The following is a 15778-nucleotide window of genomic DNA, read 5'->3' on the forward strand; positions in this document are numbered from 1 at the left end:
GTGGTTATTCAATATTACTAATCAGCAAGTAAGTGAGTGACTCAATCAAGACTTAGGCCCACAAGGACACCTACACTACTGTGGAGCCACTTTTATTTCATAAGAACACAGGATTCAGGTGCAGTTTTTTCATTCACAGAGTCTGGCTCTAAGGATTAATTGCAAAAAGTAGTTTCTGTGTAACTGATTCTCCGTAATATGTTAGCACAGACTGAGATTTTAGGGATAATGTTGTTATGTGGGAAAATCACTAACTGGCCAGTTCATTTGGCAGACTGATTGGCAGATCAGCTGGGGGTAATGCAATGTTCTGGATGAACAGAGATATCTCCAAATTAAAGAAAAATCAATCAAATTGAAGTTCAAATATTTATTGAAATGGCAACATAAGTAGCTCAGTAACTCATTATGATGCTCCCTTTAAAAACTGTGCACTCCAAAAGCCATCGAGATACAGGAAAAAGAAACAAGCAGTGCAGCATAGAGTAAGGTGGCTTCAGACTACTGAAAATCTGTTCAAGAAGTGCCAGTAAAGGAGACTAGAGTTATAATGTTGTGTGTGGAATCCATTTGCCCAGAAGGAGCTATGGAGACAAGCAAGTAGACAAAGCTAGAGTGTGGCCTTTGTTTTCACGGAAGCAAAGTGAGCTTTGTTCATCTGACTGCCATCCTGGTCCGAAATATGGATGGAGAGAAGGAATGACAGATTTTTTTACTGAAAGCCTAAAATATCTTCTATTAGTGTCTTTGCTGGTTTACTTTGCAGTAAAATGACAATTTTATTTCCATTGGGATTTTACAGCAGGATAATTAACATGCAAAAGATACTGTTTTACTAAGAAAAGTTTTTGGCAAGGAAGACAAGCCCAAAATAGGAAGTTGAACTGATGATGTTGAAACTTGATCAGAGCGTGTAAAAAATAGTTACAGCTGCTAAAAAGTAAATGTCCATTTCTTGACTTACATGAAAGCTTCTTTCTACTATTCTTTCAATATAATACAGTTTTAAAGATATCTAAAATGAGCATCTGAAGATCTTACTGTCATGAGGGAATTCTCAGCTAGAAAAAACTGGTACATGGAAAACATAATTTGGGAAGCACTGGTGCTGCTGGAGTTCTGTCTTGGCAATCCCCCTTTGGCTTCTGGTGACCCTCTCGATGTTAACAGACATTAATAGAAATGTGAGGCTCCTTGAAACTCTGTAATGTTTTGCAGCCACTAAGATTCTAAGATCAGAGGACAGAAGCGATTCAAAGATTGTTTTTTGGTCATAACTCACTTTTTTTTCATGTGTGCTGAGGGGTCTGATTCATCTCGGATTGTACTCAAAACCACTACGTCTGCTTTGCAGGAATTGCTTACATGTGTGATCTTCAACTCGGTTGTCCAGATCAGGGAGACCTGCTGGAGTGCACTGTGATTACTCTGATGGCATGCCTCTGTTTCCTTCTATGGTGAGGGAGGTTGTAGGGATAAATTGTGGTCATCCAACTCTGGTCTTGGCATACAGTTAGAAAGAGACCAGAGTATATATTGGGATGGACAATTTGGCTGTTCTCCAAGCCCTGAGTTTGCATGTTACCATGCTGTGGTAGTTGCTAGTGGTTATGTTCAGCAGTGTTCAGCATGGTTAAATTTACCAGAGTCCAAACAACACTTGGTCCTGCTTCTGAAGTGATGGAATACCCAGCCCACGAGGACAATTTCCCCCTGTTTGCAGAGGTTTCTTCACTGGGTTTGGTTGGAGGGTTGGAGAGCAGCGCTCAACGCTCTGTTCAGCAGATGCAATTAGTAGTCCTAACTCTGAAGAATACTCTTTTCCTGAAGTCCACCAGTCACCTACTATGAAGTGATGCCTGACATGTTGGATGAGAAAAGGGCAGTCATTTAGCCTACTTGTTTTCTTCAAGATCCTGTAGTTGGTATGACTTCTAGGGATGAAATTCTATCCCCACATTTATACCAGGGGATATTTCAGTATCCACAGGCTTCCAGTCATGAAGTAACAGGGAGATTTTTCATTACTTCTTAAACAGGAATACCAGAGGCACTGGCATGACTACTCAAAAGTACTAGAGCTCATGCTTCCAAGGAGCACATTCACAGACAGTGTAAAATGCACTGCCTACAGCATTACAAGGTATTATAGTTACTGTATTAAATAATCATTATTTCCCCAACATTCATATGATTTTTTACTTTCCTCACTTGTCCAGTTTTCTACTTTGGGAGAAAAAGCAGATAATTGTACACTACAGTCACCAAGCCAGGCAGCTTTGAAGGTAGGCAGATTCAAGCTGATCTTGAGCAACTACAGTACAACTAGATGTTTATTACGGGACAAAGCAACCACCAGTTATTATGTCTAAAATTATTTTTTTTGCCTGTCATGAGATCAGTTTCTGTAGACTAATGTATTAACTAGAGAAGCTCAAAACCCTCCATGTTATCTTGCTTGTACAATTCTATTTCCAAAGAACATAACAGCTTATGATTTTTACCATATTTAAACAGCTTCTTCTTATGTTCATATTTTGATTCCAGTATTTTAGAGTTGATAAATGTATAAGAAATAAATATTTCTGTTCCCAGATTTGTTGTCTCTCGATTTGCATCAGTCTATGTCATTCTAATCACAGTAATTACAACCCTAGGGAGTTTCATGATAAAACAGGTTCATCTGAAAACAAAATGCTGTGTAAGTAGGATTGGATATAAATATTCACTGTTTACACTGTGATTTTTTTTTTTTAATAGTGCATTTAATCTGAAGAAAGGGAGAGGTACAGTGACTTCAGAATCATATTATGTCATCATTTTTCACTTTGTTTGACATCTGATTGCATTAGGAGTGTAGAAAGGACTAAAACATAGATAGGAGTAAAAGGACTTCCTCAGCTGAGCACCCTGCCATCAACAGAAACTATCATTCAATCCTTCTGAAGGTTTATTTCCTTTATTTCCAGCATAAACTGAGTTAAGTTTCTTACTCCTGCTCTTCTGTGAGAATCTAATTTTTGAATTTGACTCGCTTCATAGCTGGAAACCTTCTTTTAATTTGAAGCTTAATATATTCATTGTTAATTTATACAGGTTTGTTCCTGGGCCGAAGTTATCCATTACCATAAATAGCTCTTTCCCTTTTGCTTTTTGATCCTCCTGCCTAACCTGCTGGCAATATGTACACTAATAAAAAAAACAAGAGATGAAGGAAGAGCTCAAGTACTAGCATACAATGGTCTCTGGAGTTTCAGTTTTAGCACTTGGTTTGGCATGGTTTTGGTCTAGGCAACTGGTGTTCTCCAGGCCTGAGCTCAGCCAGAGGAAGAGTATGAGCCAGGACCTGCTTCCAGCAGGCAGTCACCCCCTGTGCTGGGGAAGGAAGAGAGTTTTGCTGCGTGGATGTAAACCATCCTCTGCCCTTACCCAGGGGCAAGAAAATGGGTCCAGGCCTAAAGCTGTGGTTTGAATTGCCTTTTTTAATGCACACACTAAAAATAGGATTTGAAAATTATACTGGGGGGGTGTGTGGTGTTAATAAAACAGGTGTTCAGGAAATACCCAACCACAGCACCTGCGCAGTAAAAGTCAACATTAATTCTGGAATTTCCTCCCTTTGGAGGTTTGGAAATTCAATCAAAGCATTCTATTAATATTAAAAAAGGGTAGAATGCAGAAATTACCTCAAGCTGAAGTATTCTTTCCTTGACTAGAAGGTCCATTGCACTTGGAATTCACCAAGGGAGTGAGATCTCATTATGCTAACAAGAGGCCATGGTGCAGTGAGAAATTCTGTTCTTGTTAGCCCGATGTATTAGTGCAGAGAAACACTCAGCCAAAGCTTTTAAACTGCTGAAAAGGGGAGGATGGGGAGACCAGGCAGTGAGTCCAGACCTTTTGCAGGAGACCGTGGATTTGCTTTAGATACCACTTTAAAGATAAAGAGAGAGGAAAGGTAGAAAGTTATTTTTCCCCATTGAAAAGGACTTGGTGTAACTGGGGTTTTTTCAATGCAGCTGTAGAGAGAGGCCCCGTTCAGAACAGGAGTCCTGGTTAGAATGATAACAAATGTTTGAAAATAGATTTGTGTGATAGTTTAAATTCCCCAACTGACTCTTCAGTTTACTTTGCTGTGCATTTACTTGCATAAGACAATGCAGGATTAAACTATTTTGCTTTGATTTTCAATTTCATTAAAATGGCAGTACTAATCCATGTACAAGCCCTGAGCTCTGACAGGATAGATAATCAAGGAACATGAAGATTTGATTTCCCCCTGCCTCCCAGCTTTGGAAGTAATCCAAAACAGAGCGCTGTGGCACATACATAAGCCCAAGTCATTCATCAGACCAGTTTCATGTGGGTTAACCACTACATTGCTCTTCGACCAGACATGAGAAAAGTGCCACCTGTACGGTGAAAGGATGATGTATTTTCCTGTTCTTTTTTCTCAAGATTTTGTAAACAGTGGTGATTTTCATTTCATATATTCAATCTATTGTCATTCACTAACTTTAAAGAGTAGTTATAAAAAGGAAATTTAGTTCAGTCTGTTTTAATTTATGAAATAATATGAATTCAAAGTATTGTTTTTAGAAGTACAGATTTATGTGACAACTCTTTTCCTAGTCTTATTTACATTTTCTCAAGTTATTCCTCAGTTATTTTATTGCTATGAATTTCACAATCTAACTATACATCTTGTAAAATATAAATACTTTTTTATTTTAAACAAACTGCCTTTCAATATGATTTAGTTAACTTGTGTTCTTTAATTATTGTAGAATTTACAAAAGAGTACTTAGCGTACTTTTTGGTGCTTCATTATTTGTTACATATCTAACACGTTTGCTTGTCTTTTCTCTAGGCTAATAATTTAACATTTTTAGTGCCTTTTTATAGGAAAATCTTAAGACTTAGATAAATTCTACTTCCTACCTTTTATCGTAGCCCACCCTATTAAAAAGAGATTGAAATAAGGTGTTTGTTCAGATGGACAGGAGCTGAGCTTATGTAGTGATGTGGCTAGCACACTTCAGGCTGGTACTGGAAATGATGTGGTTAAATCTGATGGGATCCAGCTGCTAAAAATTACCATCAGCAGATTCTGCTGTGTCTAATGGCAGCCTTTCCCCAGGAGCTTTGCTTTCTGTGCTTAGATAGCCCTTCCTCCTCCCTTCTTAGAGTGAGTCTTAGCCATCTCTCCTTTCCTGTACATTTGTTTGTCTGTGCAGGAGAAGTAGGGGTGTATCCTTGCCAACTTCTTGCCTCCTGGCCCTGATGTTAGTTGCTGTTGCCCTGGCAGTGTGTGATCCTGGAGCTCTAATAGCTGTATGCTGCCACTAGTGTCAAATAGACAGCTTCAAGCTGGCTGCTTCATCTTCTCCAATACATTAACTTTCTCAACACATTCATTTTCTTTCTAAAATGAAATAGTAAATCCTGTTCTAAAAGGCAGAAATCACAAATGTGGAAAACAGTGGTTTTCTTTAGTGTTTGAAATAATGCTTCTTCAGTGAAAAGAAGCTTTGCAAATGAAATAAAGCAAGATCAGCTGTGCTTTTTAATATTCCAGAGACACTTGTACCTGTGGAAAAGGTAGATATGGTAGTTGGTCCACAATACACCCTGCACAATAGAGAAGCGTCAAGGCACAAGACCCTTCTCAAGTTCTCACCTGTAATAATGGATGAGGAATTCTGTTAACCCTGGTTTAAGAAAAGATTATTAATTTCTAACACCAGGAAAGAAGGATTATTTTGGAGGGTGGAGTCTATTTCGTGGAAAAGGATAAAAAGGTCTTGGTTTGCTTGGGCTGGTAGGCATAAGGCTGAGATGTACTTTTTGGTGGATGTCAAGGAAATAAAGAGATAAGGCAGGAACAATAAGTTAGTAATATTCACACAAGGATGTGTAGATATAAACTGGCCAATAGCCACTTTAACCTGGAAAAGAGCAAACCACACGTGACGGATATTCTGGATCAGACTTCCGAAAGGAGAAGGGGGAAGTACATGCATGGAGTTTAGTCAGTGTATGAAGGGGATAATGCATTGTGCTTGTAGGAGAGAACAGCAAGTAGTAAGAGATGGAGACCAAGGCCATATTTTGCTGTCCTGTCAGAAGGGGGATAGTAATCCTAACTGTCTGGTGAATGGTAATGCATGAAATTCTTTAATCTCTGGTTTTCCCAACAAATGAATGTCCAAGTATGCCCCTATAGACAGGTATGTAGTGCCTGTCTCCGATGATGAGAAACATTTCCCTCTCAAGAATTGTCACCGATGTCCTTTATAATATCCTGTTTGTTCTTTCAGCCATAGAACCACCTGACATAATTTTTGTGTGGGATATAGTGGGTGATACAAAGGAGATAAGGACAAAAAGAGTTTTCCCTAGCCTGCACAAGGTAGTGGCACATCTCTTCATTACAGTAAGGGTGTTGCAAGTAGATGCTGTAAGTTCTTCATAAGTCATGTGTTACCATGCTGTGAATCAGGGAAAAGACCTCATTACATAGGAAGGGTAAGCTACAGATGGAATATGTTATGTTGGAAGGAATTGGGAATATCTTAAACTTGTCTTTTTACAAAACAATAATTCCAACAAGGAGTGATCTGTCAAAACATGTATGAATGTGTTCATACATTTATAATAAGAGAGACTGATCCTTGGCTGATGCTGTGATGTAAGCTAGATTCTCAGCACTTGAAAACCCTTCTCTCTATGCTTTCCTTTTATCTAGGGGAAATATGACGTGTCAGACTTTGGACATTTCAGACATGTTCAGATATCCTCAGGCAGGCCTGCCTATCTCAGTGCCCTGAAAGGGTGGAAGGGTACTAGAAACAGAACTAAGAATGGTCTTGGAAACAGATCCTACATCTAACCCGGAGGTGGGGGCGGGGAATGTTATGGGACAGATTTTATGTGCACTAACTCTTGGCCAAAACATGGGATTAAAAAGGACTGCACGCAATTTTAAGAAATCTGTTTTCACAATTGCCAGTTTCCCTGAGGTAAGTGGAGTAGTGAAAAAAGGCTGCAAAACTGAATGGGTTAAAGCAAAATATACTCCTCTTATTGAAAAATTCCTTTAGCCAACTGAAGTTCTTATTTCAAGCAGTTCAGGCTCCATATTGGATTTTCATGTATGGTAAACCAGTGGAAAAATCCTTCGTATTCTTCATCTTTTCCCATTTGCTTTTTAAGAGAAATCTAAATGTACAGAGAGATAATATTAATATTCTAGTCACTGTATGTATGTCTGTGTATTTATTTTTAATTGCTATTTTTGTGTGCCACAATAATAGATTAGGTCTTTGGCCAGCTATTCCAACGATTTCATTTTACTCAGTGGAAATATTCTTGATTTATATACATAGTCACATGATCAGAATTTGACCTTCTGTTTAGTTTTTTGTTATGCTTTACGTACAATAACAATATAATGAACTTGTGCCATTTCAATGGCTGTGCTGACATTAACAAATGGCCCTGGAACACAGCAAAGATTCCTCAGCAAGATAAGATACTATAAATTTAGCTACTAGAGCACTGCAAGTGACGACGCTGAGGTTTGATTTTTAAACAGAATAGTTGCATTAATCCAATCTCCATTGAATGCACAAAGGAAGAATTCATGGTAATTAGGAAGAGACAAATGGCAGCATTCACTTCTGGAATTCTGGGCCCACGTAAGCATCCAGTAACCACTTTAGGTCTTTAGGTTTCTTACTTGACCGAAAAGGAATCGTACACAAGGGGAACTTGCATACTGGAAGGAGGCTCCGCTCTGTCTCCAGACATACAGAACATCTACAGGATGAGTGGAAACAGGCTTATCATAATTATACAGGGAGCTGGAAACAGCCTCATTGCCTAATATGTTCCATTTTCATTTTGCATTTTTTTTAATCTGTTAAATGTTCTAATACCTCATCAAAGGCTGCTACAAATCAACAATTTAGCCTAGAAAAACATGTTTTCCTTTGTGTTATGAAACTCGGAGTTTGTCTAAATTAGAAGCTGAAAAAAAGTGCAGTTTCTGTTCTGGGATTTGTATTCCCCAGAAAAACTATCAATCTGCTAAAATACTAGCTGAATGTGAACAATCTGAGAGTGAACCTGTTCTGCTCTGTAGATGTACATGCAGAACTGCAAATGCCCTAAAGCTTTCCAAGCCATGACAGTGGAAGTGGAAGGTGAAGGAGAAAGATAGATATAATGTCGCTGCTTTCTAGACTCAGCAAAGCACAAGCTTCTACTGATGCAAAAGAAATGGAAACAGGACAGACTTGGCTTTCTGGAACACTGGTGGTGATGGCAGCTTATTTTCTGCTGTGGAATAAAAGCTGGCCTTAGCTGCTAGCCATTCAAAGGAATTTGGCAGCTCAATCTCAGTTCTGCTTCTATACTGAAGAATTTTTAGGGATTTTCCTTGGACATGTTACTTAATTTGCAAATCAGAAAAATCCCTACCCCCTACCCCTTTTTCAAAAGATGTAGGAAATCCTCTACAGAAAGTGTGTTAGACCATATTGTATAAATGTTCCAGAATTTAATAAATGATACATATACTGTGTCTATTAAAAGCACACTTACATGTATTTGATGAATTAATTAAACTGAATGTCCAATTATATGTCCGTCTACTGTTTCTCCTTTCATTTAATGTCTGGGGCAGGTTCATAAAGAGATAAAATGCCCTGACTAAACAGTGCACAACTACACATTAATGTGGCATTTCCTCAGATTCTTAGTCCTTGCTTTTGCATCCTAAAAATATTTTCATATAATCAGGATATCATTGGGTTTAGTATTTCATAGGGTCCAAAATGTATGCCAGAACAGCTGTAATCTCTGCATATAGTTTAAAAAGATAACTCAAGCTGTATAATTCTGGAGGTTCCTTATATAGTGACACTTTATATTAGTGTTTCTTGAGGGAGCAGAGATAATAAAGATGATTCACCCAGAACATAGTTTGCCTCTCTCTGTGTGTATTCATAATATTTAATCCAGTCTTTAAGTGTGTATCACTCACTACAAACAAAAAGCTCAAGTATGTTAATTATCGCACAGATATATTAGTGGTTTCGAACAGAGTGAAAACAAAGGAGGAGAGGAAAATAGTCACCTTAGAATAGGTATCCCCAGGAAGGAAAGCTAAGCTCCATAATTTTATAAATTTTTAAACTAGCAGCATTTTTACCACATTGGGTGTCAAAGAGCAGAATATGAGAACATAAATGCACCAAAAGGAGTTAATTGCCTTGTATGTCAAATGGAGTTTGAAATGCATCCTGAGCACAGGAGTGCTCTTTTGCAAAAGATCATTAAACTGATATATCTTAAGTCTTGCTTGTATGTTGATACTCGTATCTTTGTTTTTTGAATCTTATGTAATGTAAAATAATAAAACCTGACATTTTAATGAACTCTATTCAGGGCTTATATTCACATGGCCTAAATTCCAGTACCCAGCCTCATGCATATCTCAGAGTGCTTATCTACCAGGAAAGACTTATTATATCTGAGGTATAAGCCAGCTAAATGCTTGGCCCTGCTTGCTGTTAAATTTGGAATTAGAAACCTCTCAGACAGTCAGGAATGGGGTATGGGTATTTGTCCCTATACTTCTCAACTTTTATTCATTGGGAGTAATATTTTTGTACTCTTTTGTTACTATTCAGCTTATGTTAAGAGTAATCACATAAGTGTTTATTGTGTTAGATCCTTGAATTGTGATTACAAGTCAGTTCTGGAATAGAAGTAAATCAAAAACATACTACAACCTAGCTGTTATTTACATGCACTGCAATGGGAAAGAGAAGGTGAAGGAAAACATGTTTCTTTTGACTTAAGCCTATAATACCAGACCTTCTAAGAAGGATCATATCTTTTCAGAAATTCACTCAGAAAATAATCACCTGAACACACCAGTTGTCCGTATTTAGAAAATAAAGTGTTCTCACATGAATATGCTCTTTAAACTCTGCAGTGATTACAGCATGGGAGTGGAGAAGAAAAGGCAGATTCAGCAATACTTCTCACAGATCTGCAAATGTATTCTTGTGAAGCACTGGGAAAATGAATAAAAGCCTGATTTATTCGCAGAATTTTATAATAAGGAGCTACTAATTTTGTTCAATCTGCCTTGCAAGATGCTTTATTCATGAGGAATTTTAAATTAAATAGTTCCTACTGAAATTACTTTAGAAATATTCATTTAAGGACTAAAATGAAGCCCAAGTATTTGATGCTGTTTCCATTGAAAATTTACTTCCTTGAGGATTAGGCTGATAATACTGATTTTGCTTGCTCTAGTGATCATGTATGTCTCTGATTTGACTGGCCTTTGGATCAGGTCTTAAGCAGCTTTCAGATCTGTGCTAGCTGCAGATCTGGAAGGAGAGCTCTGGAATACCACTCTGCTCTTTTTTCACCATCATGGCAAGAATCAGCAAAAAGACACTTCAGAGGTGTATTTTAACTTTTTTTAAAATGTGGAAAGCCTCCTCTCTGATATTCTGAAAGAAACACTTTGTACATGCTATGATGGAAACAGTGTAATTAGTGTCATGTTCTAAAGTCGGCTTTAGGAAACTTCTGATTTAGTTCTTAGGAACTCCAAGCTGCTGACTTGCTGCTTCTGTCAAGACGCTTACTGGAATTAATGGAATGGCATCATCAAGCTATGGTGCTCTTTGTGCCCCAGTAGAGAGCTCCTGCATGCACATCCTGGCTTTCTGTTCCAAAGTTAAAGAAACAGTATACCTGTCATCGCAAGAACTGGGCTTTAACTGCCTGTTTTCATTGTGTTGATTTATAGTGCTTAGGAGTTCATTCCCTCTGGCAGAGACTCAAGCAGGGAAATCTGCATCTCCTCTTTCAGGATGTATTTCTTTAAAAACATTGTAATCTTTTTCTCCTGGAATTTTACAAAACAGCAGCCAGAACCTCAGCCAGTGTAAATTGGCCTCCTATATTGACTGTGATAGATCTCTGCTAATTTACATTCACTGATTATCTGTCCTGTGTTTTCTAACTTTCAAAAATGCAGAGAGCTTTTTCAGGAACCAAAAAAGCTGTGCTTGACCTTTTACTTACATGCAAGGGAGATGAGAAATGCCTGTGTTTGTTCTTAATCCCTTACTGCTTTAAAATTTAAACAAGTGCTTTAAAAATAGTTTAGGCCAGTGTTAAGCACTTTGATTGGAGTAACAATGGTCTCACTTTTTTCTTTTTCTTCTGAGACCTCCTCCAATTTCATTTTAGCCAAGGATAGACCAGTAAGTGCTAAGCTGACTGCACAGGGGAATAGAGGAAGTCATATACTGAGAAAGACATTTTGGTGTTTATGTTATTACTGTCTAAATAAGGCTGTAAGTGAAAAAAGCATTAGAGCAGTTGACCTGGAAAAAGATTCACAGATAAATTCTAAGTTTATCTAATCACGATACTCACCCTGAGAAACAGAACTGCTCTATGACTATGCTGTCTTTCCCTCTCCTATCTTTCATTCCATCAAGTCTGGCAGTTATAATCATTTTATCACACAGCTAGCCTTTAGCACCTGCCTGTCTTCCTTGACAGTGGCAGTGTATGTGTCTTGACAATTTTTATTGGCCATTAACACATGATGAGTTATCTGACTTGGAGATTTGGGGCTTTCACTTCATTATCTTGTAGAGCATTTAAATTGTCCTCTTGATTTCCAAGACAATCCTGCTTGGCTAGGATCAGTTGTACCCCAGTGTCCTCGTTTCAGCTGTGATAGAATTAATTTTTTTCTTAGTGGCTGGTGCAGTGCTGTGCTTTGGATTTGGTGTGAGAACAGTGCTGATGGCACACGGATGGGTTTGGTTGCTGCTGGGTGACGTTTACACTCAGTCAAGGACTTTTCAGTTTCTCGAGCCCTGCCAGCAAGAGGGCTGGAGGGGGCATAGCCAGGAGAGCTGACCCAAACTAGCCAAAGGGATATTCTGACATAATGCTGAGTATGTAAGCTGGGGGAAGAAGAAAGAAGGGGGGAACATCCAGAATTATGACATTTGTCTTCCCAACCATTACATGTGCTGGAGCCTGGCTTCCCTGGGAATGGCTGAACACCTGCCTGCTTATGGGAAGCAGTGAATGAATTCCTTGTTTTGCTTTGCTTGCATGTGTGGCTTTTGCTTTACCTATCAAACTGTTTCTATCTCAACCCATGAGTTTTCTCACTTTTACTCTCCCGGTCCTCTCCCCATCCCACTGTGGAGGGAGTGAGCAAGCGACTGTGTGGGGCTCGGTTGCTGGCTGGGGTTAAACCACGACACCCAGATTAATTCTGACTGCGCCTTGTTTCCTTGGCATAGGCAGCTCTCTGTAAGGTGACTTCTGCAGTCCAAGAAGCACAGAATTGTATCACACAATAAGGAGAACAGGGGACACCCTTCCAGTGGTTTTAGGGCTCGAGCTAATAGAAGAAAAGTATTATGGCTTGCTACAGTGGAGTGATTCTGCAGATATTGTCCTCCTTAAACAGGACCAAGTGACTTTTCTTGTTCCAGTGTCAGGCAGCCATAGCCCTGCTGCTTGCAGGGATGATCTGGCACTTGTTTGATCACTCACTTCTACACTGTCCTCTCTGTACCGGAGGGGAGGCCGTGCAAAGGTGGGGAGTGCCAGCAGTGGGAGAAGGAACATGAGGTGTGGGAGGCCAGGTGATTACTGCTCATAATACCTCTCCCCTTCTCCTCCCCTGCAGATGACTGCATTGCGCCACACCAGCCCTTTCAGCAGAGTTTAGCCTCCACTCTCCCAGCAGGGCGGTGCTAACAGAGTATGTCCATTTCTCATATGAAGATAAATTTCGCTGCTGTGAAGCTCTGAAGATGAAGGTAGAATTTGGTTTTACTTCCACAGCTGAAAGTTTTGAGCTAGTTTTTACCAACAGAAATTTTACTTTGTGTACAGTCAGATGAAAGGACCATTGACACTTCTGTATTGAACGTAGGCTTCATGTGTCTGAATGTGTTGATTCAGTGCAGTAGTGTAGTTTTGAAACTAACCCTCAGTCACTCCCACTTAGTGCACATTGACTTGGTTTCTAGAGCACCTTTAGTGCATTTGTGCTAGTTTCTACCTGTGTGAAATTAAACCAGAAGCATTTATCCAGGAGATTACAGATGTGCTCTAACCCCTAGTGGGGGTCTAAACCACTGACTAGTCCTTGGAGCAGCTATGAATTATGTTCATGATGGAGATGTTCAGTTTAAGGCATCAGGTCAGACCTAGTCTGAAGGACAAGCCCTGAAACATGTAATGTGAATGCAGAGGCATCAGCAGCTTCAGCTGCTAATCTGCTTTTTTTTGCTGAGTTGCATGTTAATGTAGATATAGCCTTAGCTTCATGAAGAGAGATTTATGGGCTCTTAAGATCTTCTATGAAACTAGCTCAGAGCTAGAAGGAGAACAGGCTAAATAGTCTGTGGTAGATGATGTCTGTGGGAACACCTAGAGGCTTATATTTTATAGAGTTGTTTGGCGGGAATGCATGCTTCATGCAACCATTTCCTGGGAAGCAAAAAGCACTCCACAAAACAGATGCATTTTTAGACACTCTTCCATCATTGCATAATTGGAGCTCTAACTTTAATCAGTTCTTGAACTTGCCAGTGGGAATACAGAGCTTAGAGGCATAGACTTTATGTACCTTTTGAATATTGTTTATTGGTTGAGCTCAATGGAAGTGAAGAAATTAATGTCACAGAATATAAAAGACAATAAGTTCTAAGACAATTCAATTTTTCTATTGACTGGATAATTAGAGTCTGCTGTGCGGTTCCTGAATAACTCTGGTGCTTCACTCCTGAACAGTTATATGAGTAATGCCATTTTTCTATCTTCATCTAGAAAGTAATTATATTTAATGTTATACAAATGTATTAAACATATGCAGGACAAGCAAATAGAATTTTTTGCTTACATTATTTCTGTTACAATTATTTTATAAAATTTTGATTGCATAGCCCATAAAAGAAAAAAAAAAAGATACAACACCCAGATGGGGAAAGAATAAATTTACTCTTTTTAACTTTCTTCATTTTTTTTGTTTGTTTTGATTTTCTCTTGTATCCAGTGAATGAATTGCAAATGTTTTCACATTCATCCCACTTATTTCTTACACTATGATGTGCATATAATTAGGCAATGTTTTATATAATTTTCATCATTACAATCTACACACAGATGAGAAGAGAATCACATACTGTAATGCCATGTATCACATATGGCATAAAATTTCAACCGGTGACATGACTATAGCCCAGCAAATTGTGTTTCCTCTAAATGGATCTTTTTGATAGCAACTTCATAGTGATCTGAATATCACAAGCCTTTTGTAATCTGTTTCAATGGAAAAATCTCACTGTGTCCCTAGAACAGTCAATCATTTGGGGAAAAGAGGTACTGCTCTTGCATGTTTTTCATAGTGTTTGACAGCATCTGGTGTTTTTTGTGAAATGAACAAGAGAACATGAATGCTATCTATGAACACCTAACTCACTGGAAACAGAAGAGCTGTATTCCAATGCATTATTGCTTTCTCTATTTGAACATTTACTATGTGGATTTATCCAAAGTAATGCAATGTTGGAGTTTATGAAGAAGCTGGTGAATTCCCTAGTAACATTCTCCTTCACTTGACCACCCAGTGCAAGTGTAACCCTCAATGTAAACTCCTTATGGATAAGGCTTTGGGTTTAGGTCACGGTGAATATTTCACTTTCCTTTTGAAGAGAAGCACTCTTTGATGCTGGTGACATGCATACATTAGTATGCCTTCCAGAACTGGATACACAGTCATGAGGGCCACATTAAGGCAGGTGAAACTACTGGAGTCCTACTTGTTGCACATTTTCATTCTCAATAGAGTTCTAGCCGAGAGGTAAGACAACTCTTTAAATTTTTTAAATTATCACTACAGTAATAGAAAGACTGCAGAGAAATTACATTATAGAAAAAGAACTGTATATCTTTATTTCTAAGTTCTAAGTAAAAAGGCTTAATACTTTAATGTTCTTTTATATCAAATTATTTTTTACACAAACTCAGATTTGATAGATTTTGTCAAGACAGTGTTTTTAAAAAAGCATTTAAGCAAGATAATTATTCATAATTAGCATTACTTATGAAATTAATTAAAAAAAAGAGAAATAGCTACAAACTTGAGTTATAAATGTTGACCAAAGTTTTTGACAATACTCTGATTCCTGTATTTTTAAATGTTATTAGAGAGCTCAGAAAAGGCAAGGACTAAGAGCGCCTGATGCTGACAAGACCAGAAGCCTTTCTTTTCCTAAAAAAGTGTATACAGTACTGCATATTTTATATTTAAAAGACCTGGAAGGCAGAGTAATGATTTTACACAAGTTAAGATTTTGCACATTGAAACATTTCAATAGCTATCTTCAGACATATCAAGGAGGTATTCAAGACTTCAAAAAATACTCAACTTTCATAAACGAAATGTGAATGAAAGACTTGTATGTGCCTACACATTACTGAATCATATTCATGGATATGAATATCAGTCTGCAAAATAGCCCCATAATTAATAGTACTGCAGGTAGAAACAAAATAAAGGCCACTGGATTTTGAGTCGTTCTTGTACTGGGCTGGAGTAACTCTAGATGCAGTACTGCTGCATAACTGAGTTGTGTGACTTTCCTGTAGAAGCCATACGTGTGTACAGAAATGTCTGCTTTCTGCTGTGATGTGGCAGTACATA

Source organism: Falco punctatus (assembly GCF_963210335.1).
Source record: "Falco punctatus genome assembly, chromosome: 6".
Classification (NCBI taxonomy): Eukaryota; Metazoa; Chordata; class Aves; order Falconiformes; family Falconidae; genus Falco; species Falco punctatus.